The following is a 24949-nucleotide window of genomic DNA, read 5'->3' as shown; positions in this document are numbered from 1 at the left end:
TATGTGTGAAAGCAACATGAAGCTTTTCTAGCATGCCGTTTAGGTTAAAATATTGTATTAAGTTTTGAAGGCTCAGTTTAAATTCTATACATATGAACTTCAGCTGGAAAATGTATGGCGAGATAAGTAGCTGCTGTGCATTTTGGGTGTTGAGAACTCAGGGGTGTTCTTCCAGGGGAGCATGACGAGGATATGATCTGCGGGGTGTCCTGTGTTATGAAATAGAAGGCCAAAATCCTATTTATTTCAAAGATGAAAGCTGCAACTTCAAGTCAGTTTGGGGCTGAGGAGTCCTTTCTGCCCTACCAACATCTCTCCTCAGACCCAAGGTGGGGAGAGATGGTGTCAAGTCCAGGGAGGGAGCAGAGGGGTGCAAGCAGGAAGCTTCCAAAGCTCAACCACTGTGTCCCAGCTGCTTCTCGGTGTGGCCCCATTCCCCCTTTCCAGAGATCAGACAGCAAAGGAAGGAAGATGGGGCCCCCAGAGGGTGGAGCCCAACGTCTTCAAATCTGTCCACAACCTTGACCTCCAGAGTTTAAATTTGGAGGGAACAGATTAAAGACAAACTTCTTATTTTGCAATCTGGCCTTGGGCCCTAGTGGTCAGACTCTGGTTGCCTCTTTCCTCCTGTTGGGTGGGGCACTGAGTTCATTTAAGCACCAATCAGAGGCATACATGACGACAAGAATTTCTGTATAACTCAAAAGATCCAACTTTAAACAAAGGGAAAAGGAAACCAGCACCTATTGGGTGCCTACTGTTTGCCAAGTCACTTGTGATGAACATATCACTGAATCCTGGCATCCTATCTGCAGTGGGCGTATGTATTGGTTAGCTACTGCTGCATAACAAGCCACCCCAATACTCACCTAGCTCAGGCCGGGCTCAGCTAGACAATTCTTCTGGTCTCAGCTGGGCTCCTTCATGCATGTGTGGTCAGCTGCAGGTTGATTAGGGGGCTCTGCTTCTGGGGAGGAGCTGGCTGTCGACTGGGCACCTTGGTTCTACTCCCTGAAGTATCTCATCCTCCAGCAGGCTAACATGGGCTTGTTGTCATGGAGACGGCAGGGTTCTGAAAGAAAAAGCAGAAGCGTCTAAGACCTTTTAAGCCGAGGTCCCAAGCTGGCCCACTGGCATGCCTACTGCATTCTAGTGGCCAGCCCTGATGCAAGGTTTGGAGGAACAGATTCTACCTCTCAGTGGGAGCAGCTGTAAAGTCACATTTCAAAGGGCTTGGATACAGGGAGGGATGAAGAATCACTGCCGTTTGTGCACTCAGTATAAGGATGACTTTTCTCGAAAACGAGGTTTATATAGCTGTTCCAAGTCCAGTAACTTGTCCAAAGCCCCACAGCTACTGAGTGGCTGGGCTGAGACTGGGAATCAAGTCCACCTGTCTTCAGAGCCCACCCACTGCCACTTCAGGACCCACTACTGATGCAGCCTCCCTAGTCATTTGAGGTTCTGGAGGTGGACACTTACGCAGTAGGAACAGACTGTGCAAAGATTTCAGTGTCTAGTACTCTTCACCTTTGGGAATAATCCCCTTGAGAGAGTGCTGAAGTGTCTTGGAAAGACTTGGAATAACTTGGGGAAATGGCCAAGGGCTGAGTTGAGGAAATCAGGCCCCAGCAATATCATTTTCATTACTAATCACAGGAGAAATTTGAAAAATACATAATGCACTCCACATGTTGGCAAATTCTTCTCATCTTTTTTTGGTACTTGTAGGCTATTTATGATTTTCAACGCAGACTAAATCAAACTACCATGTCTGAAACCACCTCTGACTCTGAAAGCAAGTGACACAAAAATAGATCTGCTAAGAAGACGTTTCCTCCTGCTGCTGAGTAAGAAGTAGTTCTTTGCTTTTAACAGGGCAAAGCTGTTTTCGGCGACCCCGGCACACACGGAAGTCACTTGCAGCTAATGCATCGATAGCCCTGAGTCAGTGGTTCTCACCCCTGGCTGCACAGGACCATCACCTGGGGGGCTTTTAAAATTCCTTAAATCCGAGTGCCACAGACCAATTAAATCAGAATCCCTAGAGTGAGACCCGGGCATCGGTATTTTTTATGAATCTCCAGGTGATTACAGGGCCTGGTCAAGGCTGAAGACCATCACTTTAAACCCACATCTTTGGGTGAACTTGTTCCAAGTGGTTTATCAAGTAAAAGCGTGTGCTGCTGGGTCGTGGCCTTTCAGCCTCACCTGCACTGCCTACTTACCATCCGTGGCATCCCTTCCACTAGTTTTACTCCTGATTCAACCCAGTTCTGCAGGTTCTGAGTGCACGCTGTGCACGGGGCTCTGTGCTAAGAGTCGTGGTCCTGGTGAGCTTCTCTGGAAAAAGTATCGCATCATAAAAAATAAAAATCACGCCACCTACCAAATGGAGGCAAAAACTGGAAGACTCTAAGGGGTCACCTGAGGGTTAGGACGTGAATACTTTGGAATATTAAAATCCATCTGATGGGACCATCGGTGAACGTGTCCCGCTTCAAAACAAGACAAAACCCTGCTGTTATTCTGAGATACTGAGTTAGGATTTTTGTGTAAATATGTAGCATTTAAATTTCTATTGGCGTGTAACATGCATACAGAGGTATATGCAGGAATCATGCACGGGCACCTCGATGGGTCACTACAGAGTGAACACACGTGTAGCCAGGAGCACTACCAGCTTCGCTCCGGCCTCCCCGACACAACCCACCATCGCTTCTCCCTCCCGCCTCCACGAAGAGACCAACACCTCACCGGCTAACACTGTAGACCAACTTCCGTTTTTCATAAAAGCATTTTGTTACAGAAAATTTTAAGCATTTACAGAATAGCAAAATGCTATAAGAGACCTGTCGGGGCTTCCCTGGTGGCGCAGTGGTTGAGAATCTGCCTGCTAATGCAGGGGACACGGGTTCGAGCCCTGGTCTGGGAATATCCCACACGCCGCAGAGCAAGTAGGCCCGTGAGCCACAACTACTGAGCCTGCGCGTCTGGAGCCTGTGCTCCGCAACAAGAGAGGCCACGATAGTGAGAGGCCCGCGCACCGCGATGAAGAGTGGCCCCCGCTTGCCACAACTAGAGAAAGCCCTCGCACAGAAACGAACCAAAACAGCCATAAAATAAAAATAAATAAATAAATAAATAAGCAAATATTGTTAAGAAAAATATATTAAAAAAAAAAAGGGGGCTTCCCTGGTGGCGCAGTGGTTGAGAATCCGCCTGCCGATGCAGGGGACACGGGTTCGAGCCCTGGTCTGGGAGGATCCCACATGCCACGGAGCAACTGGGCCCGTGAGCCACAACTACTGAGCCTGCGCGTCTGGAGCCTGTGCTCCACAACAAGAGAGGCCGCGACAGTGAAAGGCCGGCGCACCGTGATGAAGAGTGGCCCCCACTTGCCACAACTGGAGAAAGCCCTCGCACAGAAACGAAGACCCAACACAGCCAAAAATAAATAAATAAAAATTAGAAACTGTAAAAAAAAAAAAAGAGACCTGTCACCCAGCTTCAGTGACTACTAATTATCTGCCATTTCTGTTTCATCAATACCTCAAGCTACTACCCACCCTTCACTTTTTTTTCAATTGTTTTTCATGAGATAAGAGGTACATACATTGAAAGGCACAGACATTAACTGTGAGAAATAAATGCACCCATGTATACGTCACCCCTTTCAAGAACAGAATATTTTCATCACCTCCAGAAAATTCCCTCAAGTTCCTTCCCAGGCAATTTTTTTCTCCCCTACAAGCAAAGCAAACGCTCTTGTGATTTTTTTCACCACGGGCTCATTTTGCCTGTCATCCTACAATAATGTGTCACAGCCAGCTTGTCTCACTCAGCAGTGTGTTTATGAGATTCATCCACAATGTGTGCCCCTGTAGTTTGCTCCTTTATATTCTGAGTTGTATTCTCCTGTATAAACATATCACAGTTTGTTGATACATTTTTCTACGTGTGGGTATTTGGGTTATTTGCTGGTTTTGGCTACTATGGCTCAAGGGTCTATGAGCATGCTTGTACAAATACTTTTTGTATTCCATTTAATTCCTTTACTAGCATTTAAGCGACACCTCTTTGCATTGTTTTAGTGGTCATTCCAGGGGTTACAGTATGCACCTTTCACCTATTACAATCCACTTAGAACTAATAGTGTACTATTTTCATACGTGGACAGTATAAAAACCTCTCCACAGAGCAGTTCCATTTACCTCTCTGTATCCTTTGTGCTACTATTGACATACATCTTACATCTACACGTTATAAACCCCACAATACAATGTTATAATTTTTGCTTTGAATACTCATAGGTCTTTTAAAGAAAATAAGAGCAAAAAGTTACTAATAAATATTTGGAGGAAATATTTGAGGCAAATATACTGTGTCTCCTTTAAGTTTCCCTCAGAATGTTTGCATTCAGGACCACATCTTGCCTACAGTAATTATTACTGGGGTATCCTGGTGACGACTGGATCCTCTGGGCAATAATCCAATGCTATCATTATTTATTTTGTTGCTCACATTGTTCCAGCTTGAGCCATTGGGAGCTCTTCCAGGTCAGCTTTTTTTGACATTTCCATCCTTTTTTTTAAAAAGCACTTTCTTAGTTGCTGGCATTATCAAGATGCTCCAGGCTCATCTTGTATCTTCCACCTCAGCGCCAGAATTAGCCTTTTCTCCAAGAAACCCTGACTCTTTTTACTGGAAAATGGTACAGTAGTCCCCCACTTAGCTGTGGTTTCGCTTTCAGCAGTTTCAGTTACCCATGGCCAACCACGGTCCAAAAATATTAAGTGAAAAATTCCAGGAATAAAAAATTCATGTTTTAAACTGGGCACCATTCTGGGTAATGTGATGAAACCTCTCCTGTCCCGCTCTGTTCCGCCTGGGTTCCCCCGCCATGGACATCGTCTGCTCCTGACCTCCAACCATCCACATCATCACGGCTGAGAATCCAGGATGACAGGAAGCAGACGATCTTCCTTCTGACATATGGTCAGAAGGTCACTAGTAGCCTAACGCTATGTCACAATGCCTAGGTCGTTCACCTCACTTCATCTCATCACACGGACACAAGGAGAAGGGTGAGTACAGTACGATAAGATATATTGAGAGAGCGACCACATCCACATAACTTTTTTACAGTATATTGTTATAATTGTTCTATTTTGTTATTGGTTATTGCTGTTAATCTCTTACCATGCCTAACTTATACATTAAACTTTATCATACATGTGTAGGTATAGGAAAAAAATCATAATATATATATAGGGTTCAGGACTCTCTGTGGTTTCAGGTCAGTGAAGAGCTGCGGTGCAGTGGTGCAGATTGCACAGTGCAAGCCCTACAGGCAGGCTTCACAATCCACGTGATCTTTCCTGTGTGTTCTCTTCTCCAACCAACTACACAAACTATGCAGATTTCACATTAAATAATAGAAAAAAATGGGAAATAACTGCACTAGCACAGTGCCTACTAGATGAAAGACAGTAAAGAAATGGTAGTTTCTTTTCCTTCTTTGTTTTTCTGCGGTGGGTTAGAAAGGCACAGTTTCCCTAGAGAATGTTGACTGAGACATCGCTCCAGCACAAGGAACCAGGGCTAAGGAGCAGCTACTGGCAGCTGTATTTGTGAGCTGCCTGAGCTGATTTATTTATTTTTTTTAAGTTATTTATTTATTTTTGGCTGTGTTGGGTCTTTGTTGCGGTCTGCAGGCTTCTCATTGCAGTGGCTTCTCTTGTTGCAGAGCACGGGCTCTAGGCACGTGGGCTTCAGTAGTTGTGGCACTCGGGCTCAGTAGTTGTGGCTCACGGGCTCTAGAGCGCAGGCTCAGTAGTTGTGGCGCACGGGCTTAGTTGCTCCGCGGCATGTGGGGTCTTCCTGGACCAGGGCTCGAACCCGTGTCCCCTGAGGCGGATTCTTAACCACAGCGCCACCAGGGAAGTCCTGATTTATTATTATCACGATTACGTTTTGACAGATCTACTCAGTACTTCGTGTGTGTGAAGCCCTTAATAGCAGATCTGGCTACAACAGTGGTTGGCTGCACCATGTAGCTGAATTCGTAGACAAGTGTTTGGAGTGACTTGTCAGGGGCTGGTATGTAAATCAGTGCCAAGCATATGTAAGTAGGTCTCCAGTCCCAGATTCTGCCTCGTGAAAACACAGTCCACACCACAATAATCATGTGCTCGCCACACTCACCACTCTGAGCATGTGAGGGCACTTGCCTGTAGAGACGTTCACATCAACAGAGCAAACACCGTTCTTGGGGGGCGGGGCACACTCGGGGTCTCCACGTGGCCCAGGTTCCGAAACGGAGTGGGGTGACAAGGCTGCTGTCCCCGGAACTCAGAGCGTTCACAAAGGTGGTGAAGAAGTGAGAAACGGAGGAACCTGCTGTTTCCTCACAGCCTCAGGCCCGGCCGATCTCTAGTCCAGACAGGGTGGAGAAACGGGATTTGCCCTAGATGAGGATCTGCAGGAAGATTTCAAAGCAGCCGTTTGAGCCCTGGAGAGGGAGCCACGTGGGCGAGGCTTCACCTGCAGAGTTGCCAGGACGGCCCTGTGCAGATGTTAGTGATCTGACGGAAGGAAGTGAAAAGTGTTCCTTCTGACAACATGTCAGGGCCCCTGCTCTAGAATCTGTGACCGTTCTGTCCAGAATAAATGTCCTTTCGGTCACCAGCACAGCAGCTTGGGCTTCCCCTGGGGCTAAGTGTAAGCCCTGAATCCAGTGAGTTACAGCTCAGAGGGACCGGGCCCAATGAGCTCCCCACTGATGGTCACGTGACATAAATAATGCCGTACTTAGCAATCCTGGAGGAAGGTAACCGTCATGTCAAAAAAGCATGTGCATCTTCTAAGTTGTCATGATATTTTGGCAAGCAGCCTTACAGAAATGTGTCTATGAATATTCCCCCTGATAGTAAGAAGTCACATTTCCAGTTCCTTCCTGATGCTGAGTGTTGTAAGTTTTTTCATCTCTGCCAATCTGATCCTTTAATATGTATGCTTTTATATTTATTTCTTATTAGTGATGTTTAAAATCTTTTCATATTTTAATTAGAGTTTTAAATTTCTTTTTTTAAAACTGCCTATTCTTGATATTTTTGTATTAGGGTATTGATTGTTCCGTTACTAATTTGTCCATCACATACATTGCGTATATCGGAAATATTTGGTCATGGTGCTTGACAATTAATAATCATTAAACAATTTTTATCACAAAGCATAAATCGTGGCATTTTCTTAAACAAGTGGACATTTTTTTTTCATGGTTAGTCTGAAAATGTGTGCAAAATAGTTCTACCTGATACTTGTTTTTTAGAACCTGTTCCTTAAGCTGTAGGAAGATCACTGCACCTTACAGTAAACCACCAGAAATGCTTGTGGTTCCTATTTTTCAGCAACAGAGTGAGCCTTGGGCTCCTGAAGCTTGGAGGGAGGACACAGCTGAACGCAGCCCCTTCCCAGGGAGGCAGGCAGAGCAGCTGGGGTCGCGCGAGTCCCCGTGAGTCCCCGCCTGCCGCTGGATGGCAAAGGGGCAGCACTCAGCAGACCTGTCACATGCACTTAGCATCAAGGAGCAAAATTAAGAATGCATCACTCTGGTAATTTCATTAGCCGTAATATTCAAACTGGAAATATATTTGCTTTAAGTACTCTAGAAAGCAGTATGTCAACAATTTCTGTCCCCTCTGATGGAGGGGGAAAAAAACCCCAGATTCTGAGACACCCACCAGAGAGGGTGGCCCAGGTGGCTGAGTAGGAAGACCTTGAGCTCACCTCCTCCCACAGACACATCAAAATTACAGCTACTTACAGAGCAACTATCTATGAGAACGAGCTGAAAACCAGTAGAAAAGATTTCCCACGACTAAAGACATAAAGAAAGAACCATGGTGAGATGGATAGGAGGAGATGCAATATAGTGAGACACATGCCCCAGTCTGGTGACCCACAAATGGGAAGATAATCACAATTGCAGAGGTTCTCCCCAAGGAGAAAGGGGTCCAAGCTCCATATCAGGCTTCCCAGCCTGGGGTTCCTGCTCGGGGAAGATGAGCCCCCAGAACATTTGATTTTGATAACCAGTGGGGCTTATGTTCAGGAGAGCCAAAGGGCTGTAGCAGAGACTCCCCTCTTAAAGGGCCTGTGCAAAATCTCACACACTCCAAGTCCCAGTGCAAAGGCAGCAATCTGAAAGGAGCCTGGGTCAGACCCACTTGCTGATCTTGGAGAGCCTCCCCGAGAGGCAGGGGGCAACGGGGACTCCCCTGGGGAGTGAAATGTAGGGTGGTTAGAATGCGTTTGAACTGCAAAAACACAAACGTGTGGAGTCTAAACATGCTATTAAACAACCAGTGGGTCATTGAAGAAATCAAAAAATACCTGTAGACAAATAAAAATGGAAATACAATGATCCAAAATGTATGGGATGCAGCAAAAGCAGTTCTAAGAAGGGAGTTTATATCATTACAAGCCTACCTGTAGAAACAAGGAAAATGTGCTATGACCAACTTACCCGTGCAGAGGCAATCATGCATTTGTTTTTGTAAAATAGAGATTACACTCTATGCTTTTATACACCCCTTTTTAAATAACCAGTGTTACTGCAATCACTTCAGAATTCTTTGAAACAATTTCAATGGCTATATAATATTAAATCAAAAGAACATGTCATATCATAGGAAACAAACTTATAGTTATCAAAGGGGAGAAGGAGAAGGGAGGGACAAATTAGGAGTATGGGATTAACAGTTACAAACTACTACGCATAAAATAAACAACATGGATTTACTGTAGAGCACAGGGAACTATACCCAATATCTTGTAATAACCTATAATAATAGGAACTATACCCAATACAGGGAACTATACCCAATATCTTGTAATAACCTATAATGGAATATAATCTGCAAAAAAAAAAATCACTCTGCTGTACACCTGAAACTAACGCAATATTGTAAATCAACTGTATTTCAAGAAAAAAATATAAAAACATGTTTACTTTATTTCCCCCTATTCACTGGACATTTAGGTCACTTTCCAATTAAATTTATATTTATTTACACAATTATTTGATGAACATTTGTCTGACTCACCAGACTACAAACTCTTGTGTTTGTTTCTGTCACTATTATATTCTTATCCTGTAGCAGTACCTGAACTATACCAGGGAGACTACAGAATCTGGTGAACGAATGTGCCTATGCTTCGATTCTTGGTTCAAATCACCCTCAACCACAAAACATTCCTGATCTACCTCAATTGTACATCATGGTCTCTCTTCTGAAATTTCCTTGTGGTTCTTTTTCTGGAACTCCCTTGCAGGAAAAAGAGGGAAATGCTGTTTCATGAGCACTGTTATGCGCTGGGCACCGTGCTGGTCATATTCAAGGAGAAAGTCCATGCCCCCAAAGGGTAGCACCTCAGCCTAGAGGGCATGCTGAAAAACCCACCACGAGGGGCTTCCCTGGTGGCGCAGTGGTTAAGAATCCTCCTGCCAATGCAGGAGACATGGGTTTGAGCCCTGGTCCTGGAAGATCCCACATGCTGCGGAGTAACTAAGCCTGTGCGCCACAACTACTGAGCCTGTGCTCTAGGGCCTGCAAGCCACAACTACTGGGCCCTCACACCACAACTACTGAGCCCGTGTGCCACAACTACTGAAGCCCGTGCGCCTAGAGCCCGTGCTCTGCAACACTAGAAGCCACAACGATGAGAAGCCCGTGCACCGCAACGAAGAGTAGCCCCCGCTCGCTGCAACTAGAGAAAGCCCGTGCACAGCAACGAAGACCCAACACAGCCAAAAATAAAAACAAATAATTTAAAAAAACAAACAAAACCCACCATGAAATCTTCAATCAGGAAACTTCCAGAAATCTCTGGTGGCCTCACAAAGCAGTCTGACTCTGGACAAAGCTCAGGTTCACCTCGCCTGAGATCTGTGCCTGGGGATGGTCTGAGAGGACAGAGGTCAAGCACACGGGGCTCAGGGCATTGGCTGTGGTGGCTGATCCCTGGGCAGGGAGATGTGAGCTGGCATCTCAGTAGTGGATGCACTAAAGTGAGCGCCAACAGTCTGACTTTATCGAAAGGGGGGTTAGAAGAACTTTGTGACAGCATCTGCAAAGAGAGGGAAAATGTGAAGGAGGAATGCACGAATGTTAAGTCATTAGCCCATTTGGAGAAAGGGAGAAGAAAGCGGGATTCTGGGACTTTCTTGCCTTGTTAACATACTGTGCTTATTCTCAGAGAGACCTGCCCAGAATAAAAGCATTACTCCCTAGCCCTCAAACGGCAAGCCAGAAAGAGAGGTGTGAATCATCACACACTCAGATCAACACAGGCCTTCGTTTCCTTCCCCCCTTAAATGACATTTCTTTTTTTTTTTGGCTGTGCCATGTGGCTTGTGGGATCTTAGTTCCCCGGCCAGGGATCCAACCTGGGCCCACGGCAGTGCAAGCACCGAGTCCTAACCACTGGACTGCCAGGGAATTCCCAAATGACACTTTTAAAACTAGTGAATTTCTCAGATTTTTAACCTCACACATGGGAGACACAAGGTTTCAACACGAAGAGTTAATCGAAAATAATGCAAGATTTTACTTCCCTTCACATCGTAAATTTTGAGTAGCTCTATTTTTTTGGTGCAATAATGCACATTTTTAAGCAGCTGAGCAAGTATTTAATTACATTTTATTAATGATTTTAGGAAAATGATATAGAACTTCCTAAGGATGAGAGTGTGAAAGACTTAGGCGGGGGAGGAAAGGTGGTGGCTGGAGGTTGCAACGTCCAACCAGATTTGATTTTAGAGATAGGATTACTTTCAAAATTTAAGCAATTTACATGACAGACTTCTATATGGATGAAGAATGATTCTGGAGTATACACGAAACGCAGAAGACATCTACCTAATGGAGATGAAGTAGATACAACAAAGGTTAGTACAAAATTGGCTCTCTATACATTTCCCTTTCTGAATGCTGTCACCCACCACCCCTGCACTGTCGTAACCTTGGCTCCTTCAAGGCGCCGAGGCCGGGATCAATTATGATAAGAGGGACCGATGAATAAACACAAGAACTCCACCCCAAACACACCCCACACTCCTACCTCCATTTGCTCACACTGTTACCTCCCTTCTGCTCAAGTCCAAGTCCTCCCCATCCTGCTAGACGTCCCTTAAAGGCGACGTCTACAAACTCTGCAAGAACACATGAAGCCTAATGCACAATCCTATGTGATCTGTAAGAACCTTTTTTCATACAGGATCTTAAAAAGACATGAGCATCATGAAAACTGCAAATCACATGACATTGAAATTAATACTGATGTCAGAAGAGTAATTGGGGCAACGATGATTTTGTACAGGTGGCCCAAGAACAGATGTTCTATGAAATCAGGAGAAATCTGTTCCTTTTCCTCCCTTTGAAGCCCAAGAGTGGGTCAGATCCTCCAGGAAAGACCTACACTTGCTGATAACCCTGACATTTACAATATGGATGAGAGATGACTCTTATGTAGCTTTCACTAAAAAATTTAGCTAGTTTTCCTCTGAAAACCACCATTCTTAGAAAGCACAAATTTCTCAAGTGTCGAGGGACCAAAAGATGTACAATTACTTGCCAATCAATGTTTCCTATTCCAATCAATAAGTCCTTTCTCCCAACCAACGTTCCACCTATAAAAACAGTTGTTGACTTTAATCGCCATGCCAGTCTCTGCACTGCCTTTAGAGGTCAGAAGAATGCAAAGAAATGAGAGAAGAAAGGGCAGATGCTTTCCAGCCATCAGGTAGAGCTGGCACTTTGAGAGCTGAAGGGCTTTCAATACCCAGCACACAACAGAGGAGCTGTGGGTAAAACTGAAGTTGTCAACTGGTCACCTTCTTTCACTCTCCATTTGTGGGTCTTCTCATCATTAGTGCTTTGCAGCTACCTCCCTCCAGCCTGCCTCTAGCTGTGTTGATCTTGGAGAGCAGTGCATCTTCAGGGGGGATCAGAACTATGAGACCTGCCAGGCAGTATCCCTGCCACTTGGGTGCTGACACGGCCATCCCCAGCGTGTGCTCTGAGCACTCGTTTCTCAAGGTGCTCAGGTGAAAATCTCCCCAGACCATCAGGAGAATTGAAGACTTTACCCTCTCTAAAGATTCACAGTGGATATTTGCATTTTCTGAACCAGTTTGACCCTGGGATCTATTTATCATGTGGCATTTATTAATAACCAAGCACCTTCTGTCCTGCAGGGCATCTGAAATCTTCTCAGTTAATGTCTATGTTCCGGGCAACCCAGGAAGGCAGGTGGAGCGTGCTGGGTGCCTCTGCCGGACCCCAGCAGCCCAGAACTTACCTGCACCTACCTTTCCAGGTGAACGGTGTACTGTTTTCACCATGCACACAGCTCACTGCTAAATGCACTCCTGACATGTACATTCTGCTCTGTCAGGGCCAGGTCTCCGAAGATCCCTGCTACCCCGTCCTTCCTCAGCCAGCTCACTTCCACCCACCCACCCACTCAATCCTCACTTCCTTTAGGACGCCTCACCTTCCCTCCATTCCCCGCAACCTCCCAAATGCCCAGGCTGGGTTCAGGGCCCAGCCTCTACACTTACCTGCACCATTCACCAACTAAAAGTAAAGAGACGCTTCTTTATTACTTGCTGGGTGCTGGGCACATAATAAATACTTGTGAATGAATCTTCAACTAATTACTGCTCCTGGAGGACAAGCAGTATATTTTATCAGCTTTCTAGCTCTAGCACCATCCAAGCACATAGTAGCTGCCCAATAAATACATTTGTTTAACAAATATTTATTATCCATATTTACATACCTAGCTCCTAATATTCCCTCAGGAGTCAAAATATTAACGACTTGGATAAATTAATGTGTACAAACTAGAAAAGGACTGGCCAGGGGAAAGGGGCGCTTCCAATTTAACAAGTGACTTTTGAACAGACAGCTCCGGCCGAAGGCATCACCCCACGTCCGCCCTCCAGCTCGTCAGGAGCGGAGAGGAGCAGGGAGGCTGCCCTGAGCCGCCCCCCGTGAGGCCTGGACCGGGCTCCTCCTAGCGCCGTGACTCCTGGGGTGCTAGTGCGCCCCAGGCCCGCAGGGCACTGTCCCCCGAGCGGAACAGGGCTCCACCACGCTCAGCGATCCAGCACTCTGGACAGCTCCATTTTTCTTTCAGGTTTTCAGGTGGAATTTGCGCTCGGGACCCCGCCCTGCTTGTGCAGAGAAGGACTCAGGGGACTGCAGACAAGGTAATTCACAAGGGACTCTGCAAAGTGCTGCCCACCGTGGCTGGTTGTCTCATCTCTGCCATGACCGAACCGTCCACTCGAGAGACACAGTGTCACCAGCCAGAGGCCACAGCCCTGAGCCTGGGAGGCTGTGGAGCCCGAGGTTTAGGGCACAAGCTCACAGGCCGGGGAAGGACTGCCGCTGTGGGGGGGTCGGCTGAGGGCGGGGCGTCATGGGGACGGGGCAGCCCTCCAGCTGGGGTGTCCTGTAGCCCAGGAGCGGACAGGTGGTCATCACTTCACTACGCTCAAGCCCATCAGTGCGTCCTGGACCGAGTCCCACGTGTAGCCCAGGCACAGCACTGACTCAGTCTGCCAGGTCCTCCAGTAGTCGGGGGGTGTCTCCCTCAATGTTGTTTGTCTGAGAATGTCTATCTCCCCTTTACTTTTGAAGGACAGTTTCACGGGATACAGAATTCTAAGTTGGTGAGTTTTTTCTATTTTGTTTGCATGATTCGTGAGACAGATGGAATTTTACCTTGTCCCACTAGAGGTAAGGTCTTTATTTCCTCTGCTTTCTTCAAGATTTTCTTTGTCCTTGATTTTTCTGCAGTTAGAATATGTCTTAGTGTAGATTTTTTTGGTATTTGCCTGCACAGTGTTCTCTGAGTTTCCTGGATCTGTGGTTTGGTGTTTATCATTAATTTGGGGAAATTCTCAGCCATTATTACTTCAAATATTTCCTCTGTTCCTTTCTCTCTTCTCCTTCTGGTATTCCCATTATGTGTATGTTACACCTTTTGTAATTCTCCCACAGTTCATGGATATTCTGTTCTGTCTCTTTCATGCTTTTTGTAATAGGGAAGAACAAATCTGACTCCATATTAGACCTGTTTCTTTTACTTTATCCTTTGTGGTTCTATTGCTTTTGCTACAAGTTAATCACTAAAGGGATGTTGCCTATAACTTAAAGTATACAGAATGGCCCATTTCCTGGAACCTGGCCTCCCATGCCTGACTGTTAAGCTAAAATACCTTTGTTTAGCTCACAGGAAACATCCTGACCAGGCCCACCTGTGAATGCCTGCAAGAAAGAAGAAATTCCCCATCTGCTGGCTTTCCAAATAAAGCCACTATTCCTTGTCCCAACACCTCGTCTCTCGATCGATTGGCCTTTCGTGTGGTGAGCAGTGCAAGCTTGGACTCGGTAACATTTTTTTCTCTTCGATTTTCAGTTTGGGACTTTTCTGCTGAGGTATCTTCAGGCTCACTGATTCTTTCCTCTGCTGTGTCTAGGTTATAATGAACCCATCAAAGGCATTCTTCATTTCTGTTACATTGTTCTTGATTTCTAGCATTTCCTTTTGATTCTTTCTTAGCGTTTCCATCTCTCTGTTTACATTACCCACCTGTTCTCACAAGTGTCCACTAACTCCATTAGAACCCTTAGCTTATTAATCATAGTTATTTTAATTCCTGGTCCAATAGTGCCAAAATTTCCACCATATCTGAGTCTGGTTCTGATGCTTCTCTGTCTCTTCAAGCTGCATTTTTTGCCGTATAGTACACTTTGCAACTTTTTGTTGAAAGATAGACATGATGTCCTGGGTAAAAGTAAATACGCTTTTAGTGAGGGGCTTTGTTTGTATGGCTAGAAGTTAAGCTGTGTTTGCTCTTTTCTGTAGTAGTAGGTGTTAGGGGCTAAAATTTCCTCTGTGTCATTGTTTTTGTCTCCCCTATCATCTCTGGGGTTTCCTAGAGTCTTTTTCTTAAATATGGTTTGCAGTTCTTTCCATTGTAATCTCCTGTGATTCTACAGGAGCCCTTTGATGAGGTGGTGAGGTGTCTATTAGACCTCACCATTCAGTGAGCCTGTGCCTAGGGCTGTGACCTGCACGAATGCTTCTCAGCTGACCACTCCACTCCCCTGTCCCCACTCAGGGGACACAGGAGGGTAGAGGAGGCTGCAGTTGGGCATTTCCTGTCCCCCAGGACTCTGAGCTTCTGGTAATTCCCAAAGTGGTTGGACTCTGGTGAAAGTTTCCTTGAGGAAGGGCTTATGATATGGCTTATAGTTTTAAAAAAAAGGTACAAATGAACTTATTTACAAAACATGAGTCACAGATGTAGAAAACAAACTTATGGTTACTGGGGGGGGAATGGGGGTGGGGGAGGGATAAATTGGGAGACTGGGATTGACACATACACACCACTGTATATAAAATAGATAACTAGGGGCTTCCCTGGTGGTGCAGTGGTTAAGAATCCGCCTGCCAATACAGAGGACACAGGTTCGAGCCCTGGTCCGGGAAGATCCCACATGCCGCGGAGCAACTAAGCCCGTGCACCACAACTACTGAGCCTGTGCTCTAGAGCCCGAGAGCCACAAATACTGAGCCCGTGTGCCACAACTACTGAGCCTGCACTCTAGAGCCCGTGAGCCACAACTACTGAAGCCCGTGAGCCAAAACTACTGAGCCTGCACTCTAGAGCCCGTGAGCCACAACTACTGAAGCCCACACGCCTAGAGCCCATGCTCCGCAACAAGAGAAGCCACCACAATGAGAAGCCCGCGCACCGCAACGAAAAGTAGCCCCTGCTTGCCGCAACTAGAGAAAGCCCACGCGCAGCAACGAAGACACAACGCAGCCAAAAATAAATAAATAAATAAATAAATTTAAAAAATAAAATAGGTAACTAATAAGGACCTACTGTATAGCACAGGGAAGTCTTCTCAATATTCTGTGATGATTTATATGGGAAAAGAATCTAATAAAGAGTGGATAGGGACTTGCCTGGCGGTCCAGTGGTTAAGACTCCTCGCTTCCACTGCAGGGGGCACAGGTTCGATCCCTGGTCGGGGACCTAAGATCCTGCATGCCAGGTGGCAAGGCCAAAAAAATGAATGAATTAATTAATTAACTTAAAAAAGAGTGGATATATGTATAACCGATACACTTGGCGGTAGAGCAGAAACTAACGCAACATTGTAAATCAACTATACTCCAATAAAAATTTAAAAAAGAAAGAACAGAATGCTCTGGGCTTATTTCCAAAGGGCTACCCCTCCCCTCCCCTGTGGAAATGTGGAAAGCAGGAGAGAGTTTTTCTTTAATGCTCAGCCTGAACAGCCAGAGGGGCTCCTGGAGGTGGGCTCACAAAAGTGTGGGGTGCCTCAGGTAAGACTGGCCTCTCTTAATTTTTAATTTTCAAGCTTGTGCGCACTGAGCCTCCAGCAACTTGCCAATTCACATTTTCCTTCTCCAGTACTGGCTCTGGTGCTAGCTTCTGCGCTGAGCTATGATTCCTGGTAGTCCCCTGTCCCCAGTTTTGGAGGTAGCAGTTTGCCCTGGACTTCAGTTCTCTGAGGAATCAAAGAAAAGTTATTGATTTTCAGTTTGTTCCACTCTTTTCCTGTTGTGAGGACAAGAGGGACAGGTCAGGCGGGAAACGAGGTCTCATTTAGTTTTTTCCCCAAGTTTATTTTTTTTCTATGACAAATGCTGCTGCATCCTTACCTATGTCTTTTGAGGCACATGGGCCTGCAGTTCTGTTACACCAGGAGTGAAATACCTGGTCCTAGGATATGCTGATTTTCAGATCTACCACACAGTGCCAAGCACAGTAGACTCCCCGAGCTGTCACTGAGACCCCCCTGCTCCCCATCCTCACCAACACTTGCTGCTGCCAGTCTTTCTAATCTCAGCTGTTCTAGAGGGTGTGTATAAAATCTCACTGTGATTTTAGTTTGAATTTACATGATTTTTAAGGAAGTTGAAGACCATTTGGATAGCTTCTTTTGTAAATTACATGGTCAGGTCTTCTACCCATTTTTCTATTAAATTGTGCCTTCTACTTATTGATTTATAGGAGTTCATTACATATTGTGGACATGAGCCCTTTGTCAGTTTTGTGTTGTCCCACTTGGTGATTGCCTCTTCACTCTCAATGATATCTTTTAATAAACAAATTCTTAATTTGAGCGTAGTCCAATTATCAGTCTAGGGGACTTCCCTGGTGGTCTAGTGGGTAAGACTCCACGCTCCCAATGCAGGGGGCCCGGGTTCCAACCCTCGTTGGGGAACTAGATCCTGCATGCATGCCACAGTTAAGAGTCCGCACGCTGCAACGAAGATCCTGCATGCCACAACGAAGACCCGGTGCAGCCAAAATAAATAAATAAATATTAAAAAAACAAAACAAACAAACAAACCAAATTATCCATCTCTTCCCATATAGCTGCTGGGGTTTTTTTTTTTTTTTTTGTGATCTGTTTAAGAATTCTTTCCCTACCTCTAGATCATAAAAAAAATTGATCTTAAGAAAGTTTATTTTTTAACATTCACATTTAAAGCTACATTCTTTCCAGGGACTTCCCTGGTGGTCCAGTGGTTAAGATGCCATACTTCCAATGCATGGGGCACAGGTTTGATCCCTGGTTGGGGAACTAAGATCCCACAAGCTGCATGTCGTGGCCAAAAAAAAAAACAAACAAAAACAAAACAGCTACATTCTTTCTGGAATTAATTTTTGTGGATGATATAAGATCGATTTCAAGACTTGCCTTTTTACATGTGGCTAGCCAAATGACCCAGCACCTTTATTTTGTTTTAATGTATTTCTATCACTAACCTACAGTACTTCCTTTGTCATATATCATATAGCCACATGTGTGGGTTGGTTTGGGGGCTCTGGTCTTTTCCACAGGTCTATTTTTTATTCTTGTTTCATTATTACTGCCCTAATTCCTGTAGTTTTGTATTGCATTTTGCATCTATGGAGTAGTTTCTCTTATTTAGTTGTTCTTCTTTAACAATGTCTTGGCTTTTTTTGGCCCTTTGCAGCTCATAGAGATTTTAGAATCAGACTGTCAACTTCTGTTTTTAAAACATTGCTGGGATTTTCATTTATTTAGTATTAATTTTTAACTGAATTTTATTTTCATAATGGTCCTTTCCTCTGTTTCTGATTTTTACTATTATAATTATGACATTTAATAGGTGATGACAGCAGGATTACAAACTATCAGAAAGCAGGGACAGTATTTTGTATAACCTTTTAAGTGTTAAACATGTCCTACAAAAAGAAAGTCCTTTCAGATGACGTTTATAACTGGTCATTACAATAGATTTGTTAGGCTAACCATCCAATCAAGACTGGTGGGTCAATCTGGCATTTTACAGGAATCTCCAAATCCTGGGAGGGACAGATGTAGCTCTCGATTATTTCCACTGATACAAATGATTTCAGGGTTCTCAAACTCCCAGAGGTCTGTGGACATGTTCTCAATGGGCCCAGGTTCCTCAAAAATATTTTTAAATGTCTTATTTTAGATGATAATCTAAGAAAATTGAGATATATATATTCTGGATCTTTTAGATGATCTTTATTTTTATAACCAAGTCGTGTAATTTCTATGCCCAAAATTATAACAAGGAAATCCAGAAATCCATATGTAAAGGTTTTGATGTTTCCTTATCAAGAGCCACAGATTCACCAAAATCCTGCAAACCTCACTTCACCTGGCTGACCTGAGATAACTACTGGATGGGGGCTTCAAGTCTCGCAGTGTTTTCTGTATCAGTGAGCTGCAGAATCACCTACCAGACTTTAACAGTGATTGACATTATCATTATTTTAAATACGAGGATAGACTACCGCAATATAAGAGTAAAATATGGCTTCCGGTCTCACAAATGTACAAATATGACAAATATTTTAGTTTCTTCATAATAAATGTGTTTCCTGAGATCACCACAACCGTTCCACCAGAGCAGGCGTGAAGCAGCCCACACACTGTACTCGGCCTGTGAGCCCATCAGGGTTCAAGGTTGAGCTGGACATAGGAGTGGCCTCCAGGAGACTCTGCCTGCTGGTTCACTTCTGGGGGGACACGGGGTGAGACGCCTCTTCTCCCCGTGAAGCTGCCCTGTGGCCCAGTAGCCCGGGTGCCCACCCTCACTGTGGGGATCACGACCCGTCTACACTGGGAGCAGTTGGGGTGGGAGTGGGGAGGGGCTGTATCTACTCATTACACGGAGAAGCGTCAGGGGCCAAGGATGGGGGAGACTGGATGAGGAAGCAGAGCAAGCAAACTGGGTCACACACAGAAGCAGAGTCGGCGACAGCTCAGGGGTGTGACTCTGCCCACTTTAAACGAAGCGATGCCGGTGAGTGCAATGTCCGGGCACAGCCCGAGGTGTGACTTTGGGCTCAGAACCCTTTGGTTTGGGGAGTGACCAGGCCGTCACCTGATGGCCCCAGTCCAGGGTCGATGCTCCAGGTAACAGGGTCTCCCCAGGAATCTAGGCCTTTCCTGGTTCTAGGGGATGAGAGGGCTCAGAGCAAGAGCAGGAAAGAGCCCCATTCACGGGCTGTGCTTTGGGGGTTTTCACGGAGCTGTTTTAAAGGAACTGCTTTGTGAGCAGTGATGCAGCTGGGGCAGGAGAAGTACTGATAAATCAGAGCTGGAAATAGGGCAGGGCCTTCCATGCTGGCCTGGGGCTGAGTAACTCAGGGGACGCTGGCTGAGGCAACGTGTCTTTTGTGATGGAAACTGGTGGCTCCTCTGGCTGTAGGGCCTGAGGTCTCATCATAATCACTGGGCTTATGAAAGCTTCATATCAATCCAAAAGTTAAAATACCTTCTGCTAATTATTTGTTGAGAAGGAAAAGGAAGAAGCCTCAATGGGCAAGACCATTAATTATTAATACTATTATTGTGGCATTATTCTGACTCATTTGTTTAAAGTTGGAGTTAAATTGCTGTTTTCAGTGTTTGAATTGCTGATTTGGTTGCCTAAGGTCTTTCATTCATTTTTTTTTTTTTTTTTTTTTTTTTGCTTCTCTCTAGTTGTGGCTCACGGGCTTAGTTACCCCATGGCATGTGGGTTCCTAGTTCCCTGACCAGGGATCGAACTCTCGTCCCCTGCATTGGAAGGCAGATTCTTAACCACTGCGCCACCAGGGAAGTCCCTCACATATATATATTTAAAGCAGCAACTCATTTATTTAGATTAAGGAAAACAAATGAAAATAAGCAGAATGTTGTAGACCCACTTATTCAGTGTTCAGTGATATCAGACGTCCTTAACGTTCAACCATAAGTAATTCTGATAAAGGACCCACTGGCGGTGCATTTAGATGTTGCATAAATGAGATCCGTCTGTTAATCCCTGAACGCTTCACCCAAACATTTAGAGCAGCTCAAAATAAACAAGCCAAGTAGGCAAGTCTTCTCAAAACTGGGGAGGTGGTGTGCTCCAGAGACCTGGATCGCAGAGGGCTTTGAAAGGACCCTCCTTGGAATGATCCACTTAACCTTCCAGGTGTCAGCGCTGCCTCTGTGGACTCAGAGAGGAGCATCGCGTGCCCACAGGCCTTCTGAGGAAGCAGCCGTGCCTTCCCGCCACTCTGGCTCACGGAGCAGGTGCTGGGCCCAAGGGCAGCTAACTTATAGGACGATCTCCGTCATAGGAGGTGGACTGGGGCGAGGTCTCTGCCCGGCAGGAAGGAGAGTAACTCTCTGAAGCAATCGCATCCTTTCTCTGTGGGGACCTGAACGTGAGACCTAACGGGACCCTCAGCACTTGCCAGTCTGCAGGAGCAGAAAGGAGGCGAGGAGAAGAGGGGCAGCAGGGACAGGTCAGGACAGCCCATGACCAAGCAGAGGCTGCAGGAGCCAAGTGCCCACGACAGCAGCTCCTGAAGCAGCAGATGCCCCCTCCCGGGGAGACAGCCAGTCGCTGAGCCCCGGAGTGGCTGTCCGAGGCCAGACCCGGCTGTGCACAGACAGCCTTCCTTCCTGGCCCCAACTGCCTCTTCCTCTTCCTGCTTCCTTAGCTCACCTGAAGAGCCTAATTAACACAGGTGTGCGTTGAGCCCTCGCTGGCTTCAATATTCCAGAATTATATTGAGCACAGTAAAAACTCGCTAACTCAGATTGATTGCTCCAAACTTCTACTTATTCCATTTGGATTAAGCTGAAGTTTATTTTGCCCAGCAAAATTTTATTACAGAGAACTCAAATTGAAAAGAGAGGGCAGAGCAATTATTTTAAATATTTCAGAGAACAAGCCATTAATTTAATATGTTAATTTCAAACTATTTTATCTGTTTATTAGAAATTTATGACCCGGGAACTTCAATTAGGTAGAATGAATAGATACTGTTAACCTTTATGCTTTTCTTTTCAGTGAACATGTACTGATCCTCTCTATGGGCCAGGCTCTGTGCTAAGAACCAGAGCACAGAAGCATGGAATCAATCAAGTACAGCATGGTAGCGTGTGTTACTTTTAAAAATAAAGTGAAAGTACATCAGAAAAAATATCTTTGATTGTTGGTTTTGGCCGCCCATCTCTCTCACACACACAAACACACACACACACACACACACACACACACAGAGAGGTATATAAAGGGCCTCGCCCCGCAGCAGCTTAGACACTGGTGGGGGAGACAGTCAAACACGCGCGTGACCACCCTGCTGAGATGATGCTGAGACAGAGGGGGACGTGGTGTGTTAACAAGCCCAGAGGAGGAGCGTCTCCAGGGTGGGATCCAGAGATATCCCCTGGGGGATGACTGGAGCTGAGCCTCCAGGGTGAGCCTAGGTGGCCTGGTGGAGAGGAGAGGGCACCAGGCCACCACAAAGAGTTCAGTGGGCCTGGAGCCCACGTGGCAGGAACAGTGAGAAGCACGGTCAGCTCTCAGTACCACAGTCGCGTTCCGGGAACTTGCTGCCAACCCTGGAGGGTGAAGGCTGAACTGCTGCTCCTGGGAAGTGTGGGGTCTGGTTCCTGGGAGCCTCTGGTCACATTCTGTCAACCAAAACCTGGTTTGTGTTCTCCAGGCTAGTGTGCCAGGTCTTCAAACAACAAGCCTGGGGTGGCGTGGACCGCCCGCTCTTCCGCAGGCCCTTCGCCTGGATGACACTCAACAGGTATTTCCATCCGCAGGTGTAACGTTTCTGCCAGGTCACCTGGAAACATGAGTCAGCCACCGCAGCTCAGAAGGGTGTGGTACCCAGATGCCCACAGCCATGTCCCTGTGGCCATGACTGTCTTCCACGACGCTTCCCTGGCCATGACTGTCTTCCACGACGCTTCCCTGGCCATGACTGTCTTCCACGACGCTTCCCTGGCCATGACTGTCTTCCACGACGCTTCCCTGGCCATGACTGTCTTCCACGACGCTTCCCTGGCCATGACTGTCTTCCACGACGCTTCCCTGGCCATGAATGTCTTCCACGACGCTTCCCTGGCCATGAATGTCTTCCACGGCGCTTCCCTGGCCATGAATGTCTTCCACGGCGCTTCCCTGGCCATGACTGTCTTCCACGACGCTTCCCTGGCCATGAATGTCTTCGGCTTTCCTCACGATGATGCTCACGATGATTTTTTTTTAATCAGTTGTCACCTCATGAATCCACAGACTTAGCCGCCTTTCCATCTCTTCCATCACTTCATCATGCGCTGCCTTTAGTGCTTTCTGGAGGAGCGTCACTACAGGAATTCCCTCTTCCTCTTTGTGGGTGTGCGGTTGACTCATCAGCCCTGACCTCACAGCCAACAGCACCGCAGCTCACGCCTGAACGAAGCTCATCTCACACACGCGTTTTCCCCACAAGGCAGGTCACAGCCTTCCTGCTCTTAGGGACACTGGACAGGACTTCAGCACTAGGCCTGGGGGCTATTTAAACAGCAAAATCACCCACAAAAAGCACAAAAATACAAAACACATGGCACTGGCTAGACAGTAGAAAGGACAGTTGTTTACAGTATGAGCTGTAAGGTTTGAGGAGCTGACGCGAGGGCCATTCTGGTCTGCAAGTCCTGGCGTGGGGCTGGGCGGGGGGGTGAGGGAGGGACTGAGGGCTGAGGACCATCCCCCAGGCTTCTGGGATGGGCAAGAGAGCACGCAGGGCAGGGGGCGGGAGCCCTGGCCTTGGAGCAGAGACGCTTAGCGCAAATCCAATGCACCGCTCACTGCCGTGTTGCCTTAGATCTCTCCCTAACTTCTCTGTGTGTCGCTTTTTTCACCTCTTGTGTATAGCTTCTATGTGATGGGAAAATAACACCGCTCAGAGTTGCTTTGAGGTTGAAATGAGTGCTGGTGCTTTTCACTTAAATAAGGAAAATAGGCAAAGTGGCAGCATTTGGGGTGGGAGGAGGAGGAGACCCGCTGGACACGGTAGGTGAACGTGCCTGTGGGCATCCATGTACCACATCCAGTTGGCAGGTGACATGACCCTGAAGGCAGAGATGTCAGCTGGCAGTTATTAGCAGGTAGGCGGCTGCTACAGCCATGAAGACTGGGTAGCTCCAGCATCAAAGGTCCAACCAACATTTAAGAAGAGGGCTCGACGGAGACAGGGAAAGAGCAGCAGAAGGAGAAGGAGAACCAGGGGAGGCAGGACAATGGGAGGCGGGACAGCGGGAGGCGGGACAGTGGGAGGCAGGACGGTGGGAGGCTGGATGGTGGGAGGGAGGACAGTGGGAGGCTGGATGTGGGAGGCTGGACAGCGGGAGGCGGGACAGCGGGAGGCGGGACAGCAGGACAGTGGGAGGCGGGACAGTGGGAGGCGGGACAGCAGGACAGTGGGAGGCTGGACAGTGGGAGGCAGGACAGCAGGACAGTCGGAGGTGGGACAGCAGGACAGTGGGAGGCGGGACAGTGGGAGGCGGGACAGCAGGACAGTCGGAGGTGGGACAGCAGGACAGTGGGAGGCGGGACAGCGGGAGGCGGGACAGTGGGAGGTGGGACAGCAGGACAGTGGGAGGCGGGACAGTGGGAGGCTGGACAGTTGGAGGCGGGACAGTGGGAGGCGGGACTGCAGGACAGTGGGAGGTGGGACAGTGGGAGGCGGGGCAGTGGGAGGCGGGGCAGTGGGGGGCAGGACAGTGGGAGGCGGGACAGTGGGAGGCGGGACCATGGGAGGCTGGACAGCGGGAGGCAGGAGAGACGAGCTCCAGCAGAAAGGGGGCTGAGTCAGGGTTCTGAGCAGCACAGAGCTTTCGAGTTGGAAGGGACCCGTGAGCTCTTTTAGTTGAATCCCCTAATCTATCCTGATGAAGAGATCGAGATCCAGAGAGGTGAAGAGAATTGCTTGAGGCCACACTGTGATTTTGTAGCAGGAGACCCTAATTCCTAAGGAATAATAAAATACATTTCTTTAACAAATATTCTGAATTCAAAATTGTTCCTGTCAGGCTTCCTTGGTGCCGCAGTGGTTAAGCATCCGCCTGCCAATGCAGGGGACACGGGTTCGAGCCCTGGTCTGGGAAGATCCCACATGCTGCGGAGCAACTAAGCCCGTGCGCCACAACTACTGAGCCTGTGCTCTAGAGCCCACGAGCCACAACTACTGAGCCCGCGTGCTACAACTACTGAAGCCTGCGCTCCTAGAGCCCATGCTCCACAACATGAGAAGCCACCGCAATGAGAGGCCCGTGCACCACAATGAAGAGTAACCCCTGCTCGCTGCAACTAGAGAAAGCCCGCGCACGGCAATGAAGACCCAACACAGCCAAAAAAAAAAAAAAATTGTTCCTGTTAAGTCACACTGTACTTTTTCCCAATTTGACAAAATTAGTGAGATGTTATTGACATGAGAACAGCTATTAACCTCTCCATGTACTAAGGGGCTGTATAGTCAACCACACTGTGCCTCTTACATCTATTTACA

The 24949-nt window shown here is 46.9% G+C and overlaps 1 protein-coding gene across 1 annotated transcript in view; it reads right to left on the bottom strand.

Annotated features, from left to right (window-relative positions):
• Positions 1-935: 935 nt before the first annotated feature.
• The window catches only part of LYRM4 (LYR motif containing 4), a 189997-nt gene continuing 165983 nt past the window's right edge, over positions 936-24949 (bottom strand). The window contains exon 4 of the mRNA XM_082344600.1: positions 936-1072. The gene's annotated coding sequence lies outside the window, so the exon portion shown is untranslated. The remainder of the gene's footprint in view (positions 1073-24949) is intronic.

The sequence above is a fragment of the Balaenoptera borealis genome (assembly GCF_965194805.1).
Source record: "Balaenoptera borealis genome assembly, chromosome: 12".
NCBI classification, from domain to species: domain Eukaryota; kingdom Metazoa; phylum Chordata; class Mammalia; order Artiodactyla; family Balaenopteridae; genus Balaenoptera; species Balaenoptera borealis.
The sequence above is the reverse complement of the archived record's forward strand: the minus strand, read 5'-3'. Positions and strand labels throughout refer to the sequence as shown.